Below are 6,571 nucleotides of genomic sequence, written 5' to 3' on the forward strand. Positions count from 1 at the left end.
ATAGATATATCAATGTGAGTGAGTAGGAATTGCCATGCAACAAATGCACTAGAGCTATAAGTGTATGAAAGCTCAAAAAGGAAACTAAGTGGTTGTGCAAAAGATGTAATTCCACTAGTTATATGAAAGTGACAAAATAGGAGACTCTCTATGAAGAACATGGTGCTACTTTGGAGCACAAGTGTGGAAAAATATAATAGCATACTAGAATTGTCCCTTTTGTCTTTCTCTCATTTTTTCTTTTTTTGGATGGGCTTCTTTGGCCTCTTTTATTTTTTTATGGGTTTCACTGGCCTCTTTTATTTTTTGTAAACTCCGGAGACTCATCCCAACTTGTGAGGGAATCATAGCTTCCATCATCCTTTTATCACACGGGACAATGCTCTAATAATGCAAATCATCACACTTTTATTTTACTTACACCTCAAAGATTACAACTCGATATCTAGAACAAAATATGACTCTATAAGCAATATGGAAGTGATGGTGCGTATCATAAAAATGAGACGGCGGTGTTCCATGGCAATATATCTCGGAATGGCTATGAAAATGCCATAATAGGTAGATATGGTGGCTGTTTTGAGGAAAATATATGGTGGCTGTTTTGAGGAAGGTGGCTTTAATGTACCGGCGAGAGTTGCGCGGTACTAGAGAGGCTAGCAAAAGTGGATGGGTGAGAGTGCGTATAATCCATGAACTCAACATTAGTCATAAAGAAGTCACATACTTATTGCAAAAGCCTATTAATTATCGAAGCAAAGTATTATACGCATGCTCCTAGGGGAAGGGTTGGTAGGAGTTAACCATCGCGCGATCCCGACCTCCACACAAAGGTTGACAATCATTAAACAAATCATGCTCCGACTTCATCACATAACGGTTCACCATACGTGCATGCTACGGGAATCACAAGCTTGAACAAAAGTATTTCTTCTAATTCACAATTACTTACTAGCATGACTCTCATATTACCATGTTCATATCTCAAAACTATATGCAAGAATCAAACTTCTCGTCATATTCAATGCATTTAATATGAAAGTTTATTATATCCCTCTTGGATGCCCATTATATTAGGACTAAATTCATAACCTAAACCAATTACCATGTTGTTTAAAGAACTCTCAAAATAATATAAGTGAGGCACGAGAGTTTAATAATTTCCATAAAACACCACACCGCCGTGCTCTAAAAGATATAAGTGAATCACTAGAGCAACATTGCCTAGCTCAAAAGATATAAGTGAAGCACAAAGAGTATTCTAATAAATTCTCGTTTTAGCGTGTCTCTCTCAAACAATGTGTGCAGCAAGGATGATTGTGTCAAACTAAAAAGTAAAGACTCGTATTATACAAGACGCTCCAAGCAAAACACATATCATGTGGTGAATAAAAATATAGCCTCAAGTAAATTTACCGATGGATTGAAGACGAAAGAGGGGATGCCTTCCGGGGCATCCACAAGCTTACGCTCTTTGGTATCCTTGAATATGGCTTGGGTTGCCTTGGGCATCCTCAAGCTTAGGCTCTTGCCAGTCCTTATTCCGTAGTCCATCAAATCTTTACCCAAAACTTGGAAACTTCACAACACAAAACTCAAGAGAAAACTCATGAGATCCGTTAGTATAAGAGAAATAAATCACCACTTTAGGTACTGTTGTGAACTCATTCTTTATTTATATTGATGTAATATTTACTGTATTCCAACTTCTCCATGGTTCATACCCCCCGATACAACCCATAGATTCATCAAAATAAGCAAACAACACAAAGAAAACAGAATCTGTCAAAAACAGAACAGTCTATAGTAATCTGTTTACTTAGAATACTTATATAACTCCAAAAATTATGAAATATTAGGAATATTTGGGTCATTTGTAAATCAATCATGTGTAAAAAATTCAGATCAAAATCACGTTCCAGTGAATTTTCAAAATTCCTGGACTGAGAGCAAAAGTTTCTGTTTTTCAGCAAAATCAACTTGCAAACACCGTAGATCATCCCAAAGGTCTTACTTGGCTCAAACACTAAATAAAACAAGAGAACACAATTATTACAGAGGTGATAATGTGTGAAGCACTCAAAAACAGAAGCAAAAACAAAAGTATAAATATAAAATTGGGTTGCCTCCCAACAAACACTATTGTTTAACGCCCCTAGCTAGGCATAATGCGATAGATCTAGGTATTGTCATAATAGTAGGGGAGAACATCAATGCTCTTATCATACTCCCTTATTTCAGCAGAAAGTTTCCTTTGTGGCAAGAAAAAGTAATAAAAAGTGCTAAATTCAATAGGATAAGGATCGTTAAGATCAAGTGCGGGAGGAATAGGTTCCTCCTTCGGCCCTCTGTAGTGTATGATCAATAAATCATTGTAGGCTTTCCTCTAGTGGAAGGTCATAAGTCTATCTGTTAGTATGAACTCTAATCAATTATTTTGTATAGAAAAATCATCACTGAGTTCAAAAATCTTATCAACCAAAACCTCAATAGGAACCCATTTTCTCAAAATTTTATTATAAGCAACATAATCCGGAGACTGCAATCTCATTATTTCTTCTTGATTAAATAGGGTCTCCTCAATGGGGGGACATCCGCCATTAATTTTATAATGAGAAAAAATTTCACTACCCTCTTTCGTGAATCTTAACTCGTGAGCTAGAAATATAGTGGCGACATGCTTAACGGAAGCAAGCTGAATATTAGAGAACTGAAGAAAAATCCTTTGTATGCAAGGATGCATATGAAAAAATTGTCTCTCAAGTTCAATTATTAATAGTGTTATGGAATCTGCAAGACTATTAGTTTTATTTAGGATAGACCTTCCTAAAGTAGGCAGCATACCCGCACAAGTAAAGAAATCTTGAATAACACCTTTTCCAATAATATTGCCGCTACCTATGAGGAGTTTTTTTTTGTATGCATGATAGTAGGTTCTCTGTGATCATTATCTTCAAGATTATTACTATCCGTTTCAATGTAAACCTCCGAGTCCCAGGATTCAGACAGGTGGTAATGAATATATCTAGCACACAAGCAAGCAAACGAAAAGACGAACGAAAAAAGGGCGAATAAAAAGGCAAATCTTTTTGGTATTTTCTAAAAATTGTTTTAGAAGTGGGGCAGAGGAAAACGAGAGGCAAATGGCAAATAAAGTAAATGCAATAGATAAGTTTGTGATGGGTACTTCGTAGGTTTGAACTTGCTATGTATCCTCCCCGGCAACGGCGCCCGAAATCCTTCTTGCTACCTCTTGAGTTTGCGTTGGTTTTCCCTTAAAGAGGAAAGGGTGATGCAGCGAAGTAGATAAGTATTTCCCTCAGTTTGTTGAGAACCAAGGTATCAATCCAGTAGGAGGAACAAGCAAGGCCTCAATCGTAGTACCTACACAAATAATCAAACTCTTGTACCCAACGCTAAAAAGAGGTTGTCAATCCCTTCAGAGTTATTTGCAAGGATGAGATCTGATAGAGATATATAAAAAGATTGTGGAAACAAAAGTAGATAAATTGCAGCAAGATATTCTGGGTATTTTTGGTTTATACATCTGAAAGTATAATATGGAAAATACACCCGGAGGCCATAGGTTTCACTAGAGGCTTCTCTCATAAAGGAAAATAATATGGTGGGTAAACAAATTATTGTCGATCAATTGATAGAAAAGCGAATAATTATGAAGATATCTAAGGCAATGATTATGCATATAAGCATCACGTCCGTGTCAAGTAGACCGAAACGATTCTGCATCTACTACTATTACTCCACAGATCGACCGGCTCCTGCGTGCATCTAGAGTATTAAGTTCATGAAGAACAGAGTAACGCATTAAGTAAGATGACATGATGTAGAGGGATAAACTCAAGCAATATGATGAAAACCCCATCTTTTTATCCTCGATGGCAACAGTACAATACATGCCTTGCTACCCCTACTTTGTCACTGGGTGAGGACACCGCAAGACTAAATCCAAAACTAAGCACTTCTCCCATTACAAGAATTACCAATCTAGTACCAAACCAATAACTCGAAGATACTTGCTAAGATATGAAATCATGCATATAAGAATTCAGAAGAGTTTCAAATAATATTTATAGATAATCTGAACATAAACTCACAATTCATCGGATCTCGACAAACATACGCAAAAGAGTATTACATCGGATAGATCTACATGAAGATCATGAAGAACATGGTATTGAAGATCAAAGAGAGAGAAGAAGCCCTCTAGCTACTAGCTATGGACTCCTAGGTCCGTGGTGAACTACTCATGCATCATCGGAGAGGCAATGGAGTTGATGTAGATGATCTCTGTGATCAATTCCCTCTCCGACAGATTACTGGAAAAGGCTCCCGAATTGGATCTCACGGGAAGAGAGGCTCCCGACGGCGGTAAAGTATTTTCATTGATCTTTTTAGCGATGGGGGAATATTTGGGAATTTATAGGCCAAAGAATAGGGTTAGGAGGCCTGCAGGGGACCCAAAAGCCACGGGGCGCGGCCACCCTCTAGGGTGCACCCTGCAGGCTTGTGGCCTCTCGGCAGGTGCCCTACCCCCTACTCCAAATCTCGTGGGTCTCTTGTGGTCCAAGAAAAATATTTCCGGAAATTTTGTTCCATTTGGACTCCTTTTAATATTCCTTATATGCAATACTCAAAAACATGGAACAAACAGAAACTATGACTAGGCTCTAGATTAATAGGTTAGTCCCAAAAATAATATAAAAAAACATATTAATGCATATAAAACATCCAAAACAGATAATATAATAGCATGAACAATCAAAAATTATAGATACGTTGGAGACATATAAGACATAAGAATCATATTAGTATTCATAGAAGACTCAAATATTTATCGTGAATAATCTGAACATAAATCCATAATTCATTGGATCCCAACAAACGCACCGCACAAAGGGATTACATCATATGGATCAAAGCGAAGATTTGATGATCATTGTATTGAAGATCAAGAGAGAGAGAGAGAGAGATTGCCATCTAGGTACTAGCTATGGACCCGTAGGTGTGTGGTGAACTACTCACACATCATCATGAGGGCAACAAGGTTGATGAAGAGGCCCTCCGTGATCGACCCCCCTCCGGCAGGGTGCCGAAATGGAGCTCGAGATGGCCTCCAGTCATAACACAGACTTGCGGCAGTGTAAAAAGTGTTTCGGGACTACCTCTAGGTTTTTTAGATCATTTGAGAATTTATAAGCCAAAGAACGAAGGTGGGAGGGCCTCGAGGGGCCCACGAGCCATCACGGCGCCCCTGGGCGCGTTGGGTTGTCTTGTGGGGCCCTCAGGTGACGTGCAACCTTCTTCCGATGCTCGTTGGTCTTCTTTAGGTACAGAAAAAATCTCCAACAAGTTTCAGGTCAAGTGGACTTCGTTTGGTATGGAAAACTTGAAAAGTGAAAACATGCGGAAAATAACAAGTGGCACTAGGCACTTGGTCAATAAGTTAGTGCTCAAAAATAATATAAATTGGTTAATAAATACCAAAAATATGCTACAAGGATAATATCTGAGCATGGAAAAATCAAAAATTATATATACGTTGGAGACGTATCATAGTGCTTGTGGGGTGTGTTGCCTCCCGACAAGATCGGCTCATTGCCGAGGCGGTTTTGCAACAGCCCTACGCGATCATGACCCCATGCCTAAAAGGTTTGTGAGGCCCTCGTTCTCAGCACACCGTGAGTGTTGAACATATGTTGTCTTTTGTACATGTATAGTACTAGAGTCTTGTACTTATACCGTCGTACCTCCTCTCTCCCCTTTGTATATTTACATGTCTCGGGAGACAAGTAGAGACCGGTCCACCATGTACCTATATATGTGCATCATGCACACAATCAATGAATTATCGATGCATGCAAACCCTTCTCTTCAACTAACATGGTATCACTTTAGCATGTCGATCCTCTCCTTGGTTCCACCCTAAAGATGTCACCGCCACACCCTACCATCGACGCCGCCCCTCTCGTGATGCCGCCGCCGCACCCTACCGTCGACATCGTCATAGCCTGCCGCCATCGCTGCTCCCCTCTTCCACCCCGCAGCCGCCACATGCATCATGCCTCCCCCACTGCCTTCTCTCTCCACCCCGCCACCAAACCCTAACCGCCACCAAAACCCTAGCCGTAGCCGCCACCTCCATGGAATCTCCCTCATCCTCCATCCCTGGTGGCTCCAACCTGTTTTGTCGGCCTGACACTCCTAGCGATGCTGACATCCATGACCTCAATATCCACGTCGCGTCCCCATCAAACTAGATCAATCTAGTTCCTCCTACTTCGCATGGAAGACCTACTTCAACCTCATCATGACATATATTTTTCATCGAATGTAATATATATTTCGCAAGTTAAGTTGTCAACCTAAAATGACAAGCATGTCTTATGAAATGAGATGAAGGAAGTACTCCAAACCCCCCTATAAACCCATTATTTTACTTAGTCTTACTATCACTTTTATCGTTCCATTTAAATTTGATCAAAACCTTAAAATCGTCTATTCCCTCCATTTCAGTTTATAGGGCCTGCAGGTAGTTTTAAGCCATCGATTT

This window comes from Hordeum vulgare, chromosome 3H (assembly GCF_904849725.1).
Source record: "Hordeum vulgare subsp. vulgare chromosome 3H, MorexV3_pseudomolecules_assembly, whole genome shotgun sequence".
NCBI lineage: Eukaryota > Viridiplantae > Streptophyta > Magnoliopsida > Poales > Poaceae > Hordeum > Hordeum vulgare.